Below are 14,385 nucleotides of genomic sequence, written 5' to 3'. Positions count from 1 at the left end.
GACTCCTAGGGAACTGGCTTGCCATGGTCTCTCCCCACTTTCCCTGCTGTAGAACTTCTTGCTTCTCTGCTTCTCCATACCCACTTCATGCTGTCACTACTCTTCCTGGTTCTTCCTCTGCTCCTCATGTTTCCCTTTTTCTCTCAATCAGCTCGCTCCCATTCATGGTCTGCTAGTCTCTGTTCCTCCATCCGAAGCACCTTTGCTTTCAGTTCCAACTCTCACTGCTTCAACTGTAGCAAAGGGGGAACCAGACCATCAGTGTGGAAGCACAAAAGCAAGGCTTGGTAGGCCTTGCTCTGAAATAACTGATAGAAATGTAAGTTAGCATAACTATGGATAAGAAAAAAATATAGTGAAGACGCTAATTGCTTTGTAAGCTGTTTTTGCCACTATCTGCTTAAGTAATCTGTTTTTCTCGCACCGGTCTGTTCTTATACTCGCTCATAGTTATTCTTGTAACTGATAAGAGGTAATTGTTAGATTTAGGTCATAGATAAGGAAGTAACTGTCAGACTTGCCTTGTAAGGGAAATTTCACTATGCGATCTGATGTAAAGAGCTATTCTATATAAGCCATAGGCATTCGCCCGGTAAGGGGGGCTCCTGTTAGCAGCACAGTAACCCTGTGCTGTCCGCGGCCTTCCCGTGGCCACGAGTCTATGTATGTCTGTCAAAATAAAGCTCAGCTCGATTTGACCCAAAAGAGAATCTGCTTGATTTCTCCTCGACATCAGGATGCCCACCTGCTGCTGCAGCACATGCCTCTGTGGCCCTGGGATGCTCTCAAAACCCCACCTGTCTTAAGACATAATCCACACTGGCCAATACCCTCAAGCTATGCTGCTGTAGGAACCACCTTGGTGTTCTTTTCCTGTGTCTGGACCTTTGTCTTAGGCCTTGTCCACCCTACAGAGTTTTGTCGACTCAAGTTATGCCAGCATACATCCACCACTCTAATTAAATTGCTGTTGCATGTCCTCACTATGCTCCTTGTGTCAGTGGAGTGCATCCACACTACCAGCTCTTGCATCGACAAAGAGAGCAGTGCACTGTGGGTAGCTAGCCCACTGTGCAACAGCATGCATCAGGGTGCTGTCGGAAGGGTTTGCAACGCCTCGTGGGTCAGGCACAGCGTCGCATGATGAAGGTCTCTGATTCCCATCATTCAATGGGCATCCTGCTAGACTGACAGCCGCTTTTCAATGGTCTTGTCAGCCAAACTGAAACCACTGATCACAAACACAAGAAGCCCATTGATCAGTGTCAAATGTTCAGACCTGGGGGTTTCTGTGGACTCTGTAGGGTCTTCCATTGATATGGGTTAGTCCCAGTCAGTCCCTTAATGAGACATTCATATCACCCTGTTACAGCTCTTCACACTCCGAGCAGAGCAATACCAAATGCAGAGGGAAGCTGAGGTGTGCATTGGAATAATAAAAATATTGCCAAAATTCCCACATCTGCCACACATACCCTGGCCAGAGCCCTTGGAGAGAAAGCAAAGCACAGGAGCTGGATTTTAGTCCAGAGAACACAATAAAGTGCAAGGGGAATGCGAGTCTCAAACCCTGGTCAAGGTGCAGAGCCACATATGTCTCAGCCCACAGGTAGGGAACAGCTAGAGGCCAGGTACCTGAGAGAGCATTCCTTGAGCAGACCTCGAAGGGGGACAGAGGTGTAGCTCCCCCACACCTGTAACATGAGACAAGCGGGTTCGGGGGAATTAGGGAATCTAGTCAGTCAGGTGCCGTACGAGGGAGTATTAAAATCCCCCCATGTGTGAGAAGGTTGGGAAATTAGATGCTATAATTCAGGAGCAAGAGACTAATTCCTCAGGCAAAGGCAAATAATTGACAAAGTGTATATTTGTGCCAGGGCAGCGGTCGCCCTATGGGAGGGAGGAATGCAGCAAGGAGTCAGGAATGGTCACAGTGGGTAGATATGGGGGGAGGGTTTGTGTGGAGCGCTGTGAGTGGAGGATCAGAGTTTAATATTTGGAAAAAAAAGTAAAGTCAAAATGGCCGACAACATCAAATACACACAGGTCCAGAAATGATACCGGGGAAGGATGTGAGACAAAAAGCAGGACATGGAAAGCTGTCAGAAATGACGGGCTGAGTCAAGATCTAGAGTAATCATCACTCAGGTTCTGCAGAGACCCCCCCAGCTTCTACTAACCAGGGCACAGGACTCCTTACCCAGTGAGGCCACAGCATCATAGTTCTCCTGCATGACCTCCCTGTAGAGTGCTCTCTGACCAGGGGCGAGCAGAGCCCATTCCCCCTCCGTGAAGTACACAGCCAGCTCCTCGAAGGTCACCAGCCCCTGAAAGAACAAGAGGCTCCCACTCACTACCTGCTGCCCGCTGACAAAACCATCATTCACAGGAGAGCAGGGCCAGTAAAATGAAGACTCTGGGAGGGACACGGTAGCAGAGTCCCATCGCCACCCCGCCCAGAGCAGCCAGGAGGCATCACTGTAAGGGGAGAAAGAGAGACCCCTATCCCTGCCTGCAGACACAGGGAGCAAGGGTCTTCACATGTACCACACACCTACTAGCCAGAGGCTGATACAGGAGATGGAACCCAGCAGGGTCCAGGGACAGCTCCGGGGAGGAATCCCAAACCCTCCCCATAAACACATACTAGATAACAAATAGAGGCAAAGGGAAATCGACAGGGAAGAACAGAAGTTAGAGCCTTTGAATAGCAGAAAATTAATAAGTGAAGCAAAGAATCAGAAGGGAAACTGTATGGCCTGGAAAGTTAAAAAAAAATCCTTCACACTGTCCTTAAATATAGTAAGAACATGAAGAATCCTAAAAATGGTATTGGTTCTTTACTATGATAAAAAAATCAAAAGTGTTCAATGAGTATGTCTGATATGTATCTGGGGGAAAAACAAAGAGATGATACAGTCATATCATGTGATGATACTGACACTCTTTCCATTCCAATATTAACTCCTGAGGATGTTAAACAGCAGCTACTAAAGTCAGACATTTTTAAAATCAACAGCTCCAGACAACTTGCACTCAGGAGTTTTAAAATAACTGGCTGGGGGGCTGGCTGGACCACTGCTGCTGATTTTCAATGGGTCTTGGAACACTGGGAAAACTCCAGAAGAATGGAAGTAAGATAGTCTTGTGCCAATATTTAAAATGTGTAGAAGGGATGGCCCAGGCAAAATTATATGACTGTCAGTTGGACATTGATACCAGACAAACTAATGCAGCACCTGGTAATTGTACTAATAAAGAATTAAAGGAGGGTAATACAATTAATACCAGTCAACATAGGTTTAGATCCTATCAAACTAACTGCGTATTTTTAATGAGATTAGAAGTTTGGTTGATAAAGGTAATAATGTTGATATAATATATTTAGACTTCTGTAAGTCTTTTGAATTAGTACAGAACAAATTTTGGATTAAACAAACAGAACAACACAAAAGTAACGTAGCACACTTTAAATAAATTTAAAAGTGGCTAATTGTAAGTGGGGAACCACGGTTGAGTAGGTGTGTTTCTAGTGCGGTCTCACAGGGATCGGTTCTTGGCCCTGGGCTATTTATCACTTTTATCAATGACCAGGCAGAGAACATAAAATCATCATTGATAAAGTTTGCAGGTGACACGCAGACTGGGGGAGTGGCAAATAACGACGTGTATCAGTAGGTTCCAGCTCCAGCACTGGGAGTCTGGGACATTTTCCTAGCTCTGGCCAAGGGGTTATTTCCTGTTCCACAAACTGGGGAAGTTCCACTCCCAACCCCCAAGAGTCTGGTCCTGAAAAGCAAGCCCCAGATTCAACTAGTGCCGGCAGGGTGGTCACACCTTATCCCCTCCCCTTTTCCGCTCTGTATTTCCTGCCCCCCTCCTCCCACCTCCAGCAGCTTCCATCCTCAGTGAATTTCCTGCCCCTCTCCCTCCCACCAGAACCTACCACCAGCTCCCTAACAATCCCTTACCTGCACCGGCTCCACTGACACCATTTCCTTTCCCCTGGGAGGATGGGACAATCTGGAGCAAAATGTGAATGTTATTCTGCAGTCTGTCAGGGCAAGGAGGGCAACTGGAGCAATTTCAGAAGAGGTTTTGTCGATCTCACACCTCCATTCATCCCAGGCTCTCCTGCAAACAGACATTCAAGTTTTTGCTGCACTGAGAATCACTTAGGGTACATCTACACTGTCATAAAACATCCGAGTCAGCTCACCCGGGCACACAAGGCTCTGGCTACAGAACTATAAAATTGCAGTGTAGATATCCAGCCCCTCAATCCGAGCGACGCGAATCCCAAACAGCTAACCCCGGCCTGCGGAGCGTGTTTTATTGCAGTGTACATGCCCTTTGTGACTTTATTACAACACAGACCCAGCCTCTTCCACTAGGATTAGCCGCCCCAGTAATAGAATCTGTGAACCAAACACTAGAGAAGAACTCTGCTTCTGAGACAGGGCCTTCTAGCCTCAGCATAACCTGTTTCTCTGTGTCGCTTCCGGGCGAGTCCAAACTCTTTTGGGCTCCTGTTACTGACTTTCCCCTTATGGGAGCAACGCAACCAGCAGTAATGTGCAGCAGTGAAGGGCAGCTTTTCCAGTGGCATAGTGAGGGCTCAGAGGTAGCTGAACTCACTTAACCAAGCACCAGGTTTCCTCCAGTCCCCATCAGCACCACCATGGCCTTCGGGGAAGGTCAGGGCTGTCACCTCTTCAGCGATGATGGATTGATGCCAGGTCACCATCTGTACCCCATGGCCCCCTTCATCCTCGGATAAAGGGTGAAATGACAGAGGGAAGACAGCAGACACGGGCTGTGGGGAAAGGGACAGCAAAAACCAGGCCATGCTCAAAGGCAATGCTGCCAGAGGGGGCACCAGTTCCTCAGGGACAGGACTGACGGGGGCATACATCCCTCAGGCCTCCGAGCATCTCCCTGGAGCATCCAGCCCTGCCCTACTGGGCACTCGCAGCATTCACAGACCCAGTCTGTTTTACCAGTTAAACATTAAGGCCAGAAAGAAATCTACTTGGAACATGTAGAGAACATACCTATCACTGCTACTCAAGTGAAGAAGGCAACTCGTGTTGACCCAGTACTGTGCCAAGTCATGGACTCAGTGATGCATGGAACATCTCTATGGGACTCTCAGGTTTCACCCGACCTTCTTCCTTACATGTCCAGGAGGAGGGAGTTATCAATCCATTCTGGTTACTTGTTGTGGGGGATGCGCATCATTATTCCACCACTACTGAGATCACAGATGTTAGAACAGCTACGTTCAGATCACCGTGGAATAGTGTGCATGAAAGAAATTGCATGAAGCTACTTTTGGTGGCCTGGCCTGGACAGTGCCATTGAAGAGAAGACAAGAGCTTGTACTTCATGTGACAGTGTGAAGAATACACCTCAGTTGGCTCCCCTACACCCATGGGACTGGCCTGAAAAGCTGTGGCAGTGTATTCACGTTGATTTTGCTGACCCATCTGAAGGAAGCATGTTCCGGGTTGTTGTAGACACCAACTCTAAATGGCCAGAAGTCTCAGCAATAGTGGATGGCATTACAGAAAGTACTATCCAAAAACTGCATGAAATCTTTACTCGTTTTGGTCTGCCAGAACAACTTGTGAGTGACAACGGACTGCAGTTCGTCTCCTAGGAGTTTGAACATTTTATGGAAGCAAATGGGATACATCACATCACTTCAGCACCATATTATCCATCAACCAACATATTAGCTGAAAGGTTTGTGCAGAGCATGAAACAAGCTTTAAGATCTGCAAGGGGACATTCGTCCATTCAAAAGCATCTGGACACCTTCTTACTATCCTACAGAAACACGCCTCATGCTACGACCAAAGCCGCCTCAGCCTTTCTAATGATGGGACGACAGCTGCGCACTTGCTTTGATCTGCTGAAACCCACCAAAGCATGACAAGTTGTGCAACGTCAACATCAAAACCACGTCATCAGACATGCACACAAAGCAAAAGACCAAACCTTTAGTCCTGGACAGCCTGTCCTAGTTCAAACCTATGCTTCTGGAGCTAAATGGGTACCTGCTACAGTCATCACCCAAAAACAGGGTTACTTACCAGTAACTGTTGTTCTTCGAGATGTGTTGCTCATATCCATTCCAATATAGGTGTGTGCACGCCCACAGTGCACGGTTCCCGGAACTTTTTTCCCCTTAGCTAGCTCCGTAGGGCCGGCTCTGGTGCCCCCTGGAGTGCTGCGCCCATGCCGTAGCACATGAGGCACTGCCGGCCCTACGCCCCCTCAGTCCCTTCTTTCTGCCAACTCCGACAGTGGAAACGGGGGGTGGGTGTGAAATGGATATGAGCAACACATCTTGAAGATCAGCAGTTACTGGTAAGTAACCCTGTTTTCTATCTTCGAGTGATTGCTCATATCCATTCCAATATAGGTGATTAAATACCCATACCTCGGAGGTGGGTAGGAGTTACCGGTGAGCTGCCCTCAGCATGGCTCTGCCGAATCCTACGTCCTCTCTCGCCTGCTGAACGCTGGCATAGTGGGATGTGAAGGTGTGGACCGACAACCAGGCGGCTGCTTTGCAGATGTCTTGCAGGGGCACTCTCTCCAGAAAAGCCGCAGATGAGGCTTTAGCTCTGGGTGAATGCGCCGTGATGACACCCGGCAGCGGCATATTCGCCTGCTCCTAGCAGCACTTGATGCAGGATGTGATCCACTCGGAGATGTGCTGGGTGGAGACTGGTGATCCTTTCATCCAGTCCCCCGCCCGCGGCGAGGAGCTGCGCCAATTTCTGGAACAGCCGTGTCTTCGATGTGACAGGCCAGGGCTCGTCTCGCGTCTAGCGAATGCCATCTCCAAACCCAGACCACGCGGTTTGGGAAACACAGGGAGAGATCAATCGTAGTTACAACGAGGTTCGGAAACCAACCCAGGGTAGGAGGCTGGGCATGGCCTCCACTTTAGTTTATCCGTATAGAATAGTGTATAAGGGGGCTCCGAGGTCAAGGCCTTAAGTTTGGAGACTCCCCAAGCTGAGGTAATGGCTGCCCGGAAGGCTACCGTCCACGAAGCGCGGCAGAGGGTGTGAAGCCATGTCCAAAGGGGAGGCCCCTATGAGTCTCGAGAGGACCAGGCTGATATCCCCGGGAGGCACCGGGTTGCAGGCCTGGGGATACCGCCTCTCCACCCCCTTGAGCACCCTGACCAACGTGGGATGGGAGAACGGGGATCTCCCCGCTAGCGGGTAATGGAAGGCCAAAATAGCTGCCAAGTGGACCGTGAACGAGGCCAGCACCAGACCCCAGAATACTCCAGACTCCACCCAAGAGGTAAACCATGACCACTTAGCTTGATACACGACCTGTGTAGAAAGGGTCCCTGCTGCCCAGCAGGAGTTGTGGGACCTGCACCGAGCAGGCCACCCTACCTCTGTCAGCCACAGAGCCTCCAGGCCGTGAGCTGCCGGGAATCTAGGACCGGGTGCAACAGGCCACTGTGGTCCTGGGAGAGATGGTCATGCCGCCTCGGGAGCCCCATGGGCGGGGCAAACGAAAGGTCCAGCAGTATGCTGAGCCAGCACTGGCTCAGTCAGGCCTGAGCAGTGAATATGACATCCGCCCTGCCCCTGTTTATGTTCAGTAAGACCTTTGGCAGGAGTGGAGTGGGCGGGAACGCATACCTGAGGGTCCCCGTCCCATTACTGAGGAATGTATCTGAAAGCAACCCAGTCTCAAGACCCCGGCGCAAGCCGAGCCTTGGCACTGTGCATTCCCAACAGACATGAACAGATCCGGTTGGGGGACACCTCACTTCTGGAGGATCGCAGTCACTATCCCTGAGTGCAGTGACCAGTAGTGGTTGGGTAGAAACGACCTGTTGAGGTGATCCGCCTCATCACTCTTCACCCCCATGAGGTGAGATGCACTCCAGCAGAGTCGTGCCTCATGGCAAAGCCCCACGGACGGGTAGTTTCCTCGCAGAGAGGCCGGGAGGGTGCCCCTCCCTGCCTCTTCATGTGAAATGGCTGCAGTGCTGTCCAGCAGCACCTGCACCATTCTGCCTGTCAGGGATTGGAGGAACAGCCTGCATGCTAGGCGAATGACTCTCAGCTCCCCCACGGTGACCTGCAAGCACTTTTCCTCCACCGACCAGATCCCCCGAGTGCTCAGGTTGGCACCCATATGGTTCCCATCCCACATACGAGTTGCCGGAACTTAAGGTGACCGATGGGATCAGTTCCGTGAAGGGAACGCCCTTCCCTACTGCCCTGGGGAATCTCCACCAGTCCAGGGAGGCTAGGGCAGGTGGGAACTGGACCACCCAGTTCAGTGGGTGTTTGCTCGGCACATATACCGAGGCCAACCATGCCTGAAGCGGCCTGTGTCTCAGGCGGGCTAGCCTCACTATGTATGTGCAGGCTGGCATGTGGCCTAACAGCAGTCGGCAGTGCCTGGCTGTTGTCATGGAGTATCGGTGCAGCTGGGAGATGATAGAGACCAGCACCTAAAAACATGGCTGACGCAGGAATGTTATGGACTGGGGAGCGTCCAGGGTGGCCCCAGGAACACTATGCATTTCACTGGGGTCAGTGGACATCTGTTTGTTCATGAGCAGACCCAGCCTGCTGCACGTGGAGCAATGTAAGTCGCGCTGACCTGCACTGGGAACCTGGACCTACCCCCATCAACCAATCGACCAGGAAGGGAAAGATTTGCACACCCTTTCGCCTGAGGTGGGCCGCTATTACCGCCACGCAAGTTGTGAACACCCTTGGAGCCGAAGATAGGCCAAGGGGCAGGCTGTAAATTGGTAGTAGGAGCCAGCCCCTGGTGGCTCTGGAGGATGGACCCATGAAAGCATGCGCCCTTGTAGGGCAAGGGCGGCATACTAGACTCCTGGATCCAGGCATTCTGGATAGATTGCTGCACCTCCTGGACGGGCCTGATGGTTGCAGCCATGAGCACTTCCTCTTGGAACTTGCAGGGGCTATGGCCCTACCCACTGCGGCAGCAGCGTCGTTTGATGTTTGGAGCGCTGCCTTAGCCAGCGTGATTCCTCCATGCTGGATGGCAGAAGCCAACCTCAAGGTGGGGCCCCGCTTTTGGGCAACTCCTGGTGCGCCCCGAAATCTTTCAGTGGCGCCATGTGGCCCCTGGAGCCTGCCTCATCCAGGAGGGAGTAATAGGACTACTGAGGCAAGTCTTGCGGGTGCTCCCCTTGCTGAAGGGGTGCCCCCGTAGGAGGGTGTCTCCACGGGGTCCGACTCCTCAATCGAGGAGTGGTGTTCATGGGACTCAGACTGTGCCAAGGCACAGACTGTACCCCTACTAGCACTTTTGTCGCCTGCTTGGACACCTTGAGCGGGCGTCGGCTGTTCTGACAACTACCCTCCCTGTGGGACCCGAGCCACCACACAGGCGGTTGTCCAAGGTCCTGGGTGCCCTGCCCAAGCTGGGGACTGTGCTTCCGCTGCCTACCGCTGAGGGGAGCTCCAAAGAGCCCCTCAGCCTTGTGGAGAGCTGCAGCACGTCATGGAGTCTTGGTGCCGTGTGGACCCTGGTGCCGCAGGGAACTGCGTCGCCATTGCAAGCTCCGGCCCCTCTTGGGGCTGCAGTGCTGGTAGAGCCCCACTGCCTGCGGGAGCCTTGCTGCCGCTGGGAGCTCCGGCCCCGCTTGGGTGTGCAGAGCCGGCGGGGAGTGCGGAGCCGGCGAGAGCCCTGCTGCCGCCGGGAGCTCCGGCCCCGCTTGGGGGTGCGGAGCCGGCTGGAGTCCCACTGCCACTGGGGGCTCCAGCCTCGCCTGGGGCATCAGAGCCGGCGAGAGCCCAGCTGCTGCCGGGAGCTCCGGCCCCGCTTAAAGCTGTGGAGCCGGCGGGGGGGCTGAGCTGGCAGAAGCCCAACTGCCGCTGGGGGCTCCGGCCCCGCTTGGGGCAGTGGAACTGGCAAGAGCCCCGCTGCCACCTTTTTTTGTTTTGTTTTGTTTTGCTGTGGAGCCGGCGGGAGTCCAGCTGCCACCTGGGGCTCCGGTGCCGGGGGAGCCCCGCTGCCACCACTGGGGGTCCGGTGCTGGGGGAGCCCCACTGCCTCCGGGAGCTCCGGTGCCGATCTGCTGGGGGAGCGTCCTCACTCTATCCCTGGTGGCCACCTGGCAGGAGATCTTCCTCCCCGTACCGGGGATCTCCACCGCCCTTCGGGGGGACCCACACGGGCTTGCCCCAGGACCCCAGCCCCTTCTCCCTCGGCGGGGGGGGTGGGGGAGAGGTGGCATAGGCCGGCCAACAAGGCTCATGCCACCAGCCTCCGCGTTGGCAGGGGCACTCTCCCACTCCGAAGAGTCGGGGGTGGACCCCTGCACTGAGATGCAGACCCGGAGGGGACTCGACGGGTCGTGGCTGGTGCATCTCTGCTCTCCTACCCATGGTTCAGGGGAGTGTCCGCGCTCCACGCGCTCTCCTCGTCGGTACCGGGGATGCTGCTCCGTGTGGAATCCGGTGCCGATGGCATGCTCCGCACCGAGGGGGATCAGGACAACCCAGACACAGAGTGGAGTGCTGCAATAGGAGCAAGGCTTTAATCCTGATCTCTCTGCTCTGCTCACTGTTTAAAAGCCTTGCATATCTTACTCTTGTTTGCTGTCCCCCCAGGCACTTAAGGTACCGAGTGGGGGGGAGAACGGGGGGGGGGGGGTGTTAAACCCAGGCGGTCGGGATAGTCCGGCCACCTTAAGTCCGTCAGGGACTTCTTCCTAAGCTACAACACTTAACAACTACTTAAATTAACTAGGTACTTTGATTAACAAAGAGATCAAAGAAGGGGAATGGCACTTGCAGAGAGCAAGTGCTAGTTCCATCTGACCGTCATGGGCAGAAAGAAGAGACTCAGGGGGCGTAGGGCCGGCAGTGCCTCATGTGCTGCGGCATGGGCGCTGCACTCCAGGGGGCACCAGAGCCAGCCCTATGGCGCTAACTAAGGGGAAAAAAATTCCAGGAACCGTGCACTGTGGGCATGCATTGGAATGGATATGAGCAATCACTCGAAGATAGAACAGAACCTGTTTCCTATGCTTTCCAGACTGCAGATGATCTCACCTAGCGGTATGTAGATCAGTTGTTGCCAGGTCATACATGTCCCAAGGACACCTCTCCAGTTCAACTGTCTGACTTCACCATTACAGGTGAGCTATCATCAAGTCACAAGTCACACTTTCCTGACTCCCCTTCTCCATCCACCTCTGCAGCAGATACAGCCCCCTCCCCTGTTCGAGCACATACAATATCCTCACCTGTTCGAGCTATGAGTCCTAAGGCCATAGTTAGACCCGCACCAATAACACCTCCCAGTGCAAGAACACCAGAAATCCGCCATAATCCACCTAGAGAGAGAAGGCCTCCTCAACAGCTGGATCTTTAGCTAGGGCAAACCCATGTTACGGGGTAGAATAATCCTCGGGGTTTAGCCGGGAAATGAGGCAGTCATTCCCTACTTTAGTGATTTTTCTGTTAAATGGGCCATCACGCTGGCTGGATTGGGGGGCAGGGGGTGGCATTTAATATATTGTTTGACATCAGTATGTCAAAATCATAGTAATTCATGTGAGATATGCCATGTCAGGTACTGTTAGAAAGGCTATAATGTGCTAAGTAAGATGATAAGGTTTATGTTCATGTGTTATATGTACAATGGAAGTTATGGATATGTTTGAGGTATCTGTATTTCAAATTGTGCTGCCTGGGACACACCCCAGACTGGATGGCTGCAGAACAATAGCCTGCTTAATGGCCCATTAAGACATTCCCAGGTGCAAGGGGCCCAGGTGGAGAAGCCAGAGATACACCTGATGAGTCACCAGGACTTGCCCATGTGACTCTGGACTCCATTTTAGTTCTTGTAAAATTCCACAAACAGCATGGTCAGGACCAGAAGGTATATAAGGCAGAGGCCTGGGGAATCCATTTTGTCTTCAGTCACCAGTCTACAATCCTGTTCAGCTTCAGCCACCTACCTACCTCTGGATCAAGTCATCTACAACTGAAGCTGTGAAACAAAGGACTGAGACCCATCCAGGTACCAGATGTATACCAGAGGGATTATACAAGCCTGCAAACTCCACAATTCTTCTAGAAACCTGATGTATATGGACTTTCAAATCATTTGTATGTATTTGATTGCTCTAACCTTTTAACATTTCTCTTATTGTTTGTTCCTTTCTTTTATAATAAACCTTTAGTTTTAGTTACTAAAGGATTGGCTGGCAGCATGGTATTTTGGGTAAGATCCAAACTCATATTGATCTGGTACTGTGGCTGTCCCTTTGGGGTCAGAGGGAAACTTTTTAGTAAAGAGCATAGAGTTTAAATAACTGGTCTCTTTACTGGACCTAGTGGCTGATTGGGAGCCAGAGACTGGAATGCAGTAAAGGGGGCTGTGTGTGTTTGTATACTGGCTTCTTGATAACCAATGTGGGAAATCAGAAGCACAGTTTGTGGCTGGTTGGGAAGTCTGACTTCAGTGTCACCCACCAGTGTTGGGAGAATCTGCTCTCCTTTTGCAGCCTGCCCTGACCTTGGCATTATCAGGTGGCTACCCAAGGCACGGACAGGTCACATGGGCGTTTTCATTATGAAGGGAGTATTCTGTTGTGTATTTTGCCATGGCCACAGAGCTTAGCTTGTTGCCATAGCAATACAGTTAGACTATTAGGGGATAGTTCAGCCAGTCCTGGCTGGCTTTAGAGTTAGTTCAATAAAGATGCTGCCTGTGTTTTCTCTCTCTCTCTCTCTCTGTTGGTTTCTCTCTCTGAATACAAGTAATTAAAAGGATTCAATATAACACCACTGAACTGGCCGGCAGCCTGCAAGGGATGCAGGGAGAAAAGGTCGGGGATCCTGCCCCCTGCTGCCCTGAAATGCTCCGGAGCCGAGTGCCCCATCATGGGATGATACAGCAACGAACAGCAAACGATGACAGGGATGGTTCCCCCTGGCCTGCCATTCACAGGGGCAGCAGGGAGCCCTGGGCAATGCTGCTCTAACAGGAGCGGGGGGAGGGGGTGGATGGGCCAGAGGGCTGGGGACTGGGAATGGGACTGGCAGCTAGTGGCTGAGGGGGAGCAGCTGGGTTGGGAGACTGGGGGGGGAGGGGGGAGCAGCTGGGTCGGGCAGCCTCCTTTCCCCTCCTGTGCCCCTTCCGCGCCATGTCGCTGGCTCCCACCCCAGAGGCAGCTGTGCCTCAGGGCTCCCCACACTGCACCCCAACCCCTCCTATTTGGCGAATGACTCGGGGCCACAATTTCCCACCTAAACAAGGACGAATCGCTGCCGATAAAGGGGCGGGAACCTCCGGAGCCGAGGGGATTGTAAATTCTCCGTGCAGAGAGAAGGGGCGAAGCTGGGCAGAGACCAGAGACACTCGGGCAGGGGGGAGAGAAGCCGGACAAAGCGCCCTGGGTCCCACCTCCGGGTCACTCTGGGGAAGGGGCAGACTCGAGCCGGAGCGGATTTGATCCAGCTCAGAGGGAAGGGGCAGCTCAGCGGGGCCATTTCCCCCTTTCTCCCCGCCCGGCTGCCCCGAGCCGGGCCAATCTCCCCACGGCACAGGGGCTCCGCCCTCCCTTCGACCCCGGCTTTCTCACCCTCCCGGCCCGACCCTTCCCCGCGGGCGGCCCCCGGTACCTAGGTCTCTCCGGCCGCAGCTGGTGTCGGCGGGGCCGGGCAGGCCCCGGCTGGTTGGTCCCAGTCGCAGAGACGCCCCTGGAGCCGGGCCCGGAGGCGCTTTGCCGAAGGTCCCCGCCCGGCTCAGGGCCCAGAGCCGCGGGGAGCAGCAGCTCCTTGGCTCGGCCCAGCTCACACTGGGGGCGGTCCCGGCCCCGCTTTGTTCTCCCCGCGCTACCCGCCTGCTCCGCCCAGACTGGGCGCGGGCAGCCGGGCTCTACCCGCTCAGCCCCTGTCCCGAGCCGGGCCCTGCCGGCAGCACGGGGAGGCGGAGGCGGAAGCAGCTGGAGGAAGGGAGGGATTGGGGAAGAAGGGGGCAGGGGAAGGGTGTAAGAGTTTAAGAATGAGGCAGAGGCCCCACCAGACAGTAGGAGAGGGGGTAGGGAGAGGTAGAGCCAAATGGGGTGAATCATCTGCAGTGGCTGACAAAAATAGGATTGGTGGGAGGTAGATTGACATTTTCCCCTCTGCTCTCCCTGGGTGGTACATCTCAGCACCCGCTTTCCCCGGCTGAGTTGTTAAAGGCACAGGGCATCCCAATGGCTGCTTTTCCCTCTCTGAAATGATGGTCTCAGAGACCAAAGGAGTGTGGATTCAGTGAAATATTTTATATATGCCCCACTCAGAAAAATAATTGTCATACATATTTTAGTATTTAAAAGAATCCTTCATCAGC

General features: G+C 53.3%; 1 pseudogene; it reads right to left on the bottom strand.

Annotated features, from left to right (window-relative positions):
• Positions 1-13,988, bottom strand: part of LOC137153365 (zinc finger protein 585A-like) — a 57,320-nt pseudogene extending 43,332 nt beyond the window's left edge.
• Between the last annotated feature and the right edge of the window lie 397 nt (positions 13,989-14,385).

The sequence above is a fragment of the Emydura macquarii genome, unplaced genomic scaffold (assembly GCF_026122565.2).
Source record: "Emydura macquarii macquarii isolate MOO-44397 ecotype Brisbane River unplaced genomic scaffold, CSIRO-AGI_Emac_v2 contig_1253, whole genome shotgun sequence".
Lineage (NCBI taxonomy): Eukaryota > Metazoa > Chordata > Testudines > Chelidae > Emydura > Emydura macquarii.
This window is presented reverse-complemented; position numbering and strand designations above follow the sequence as displayed.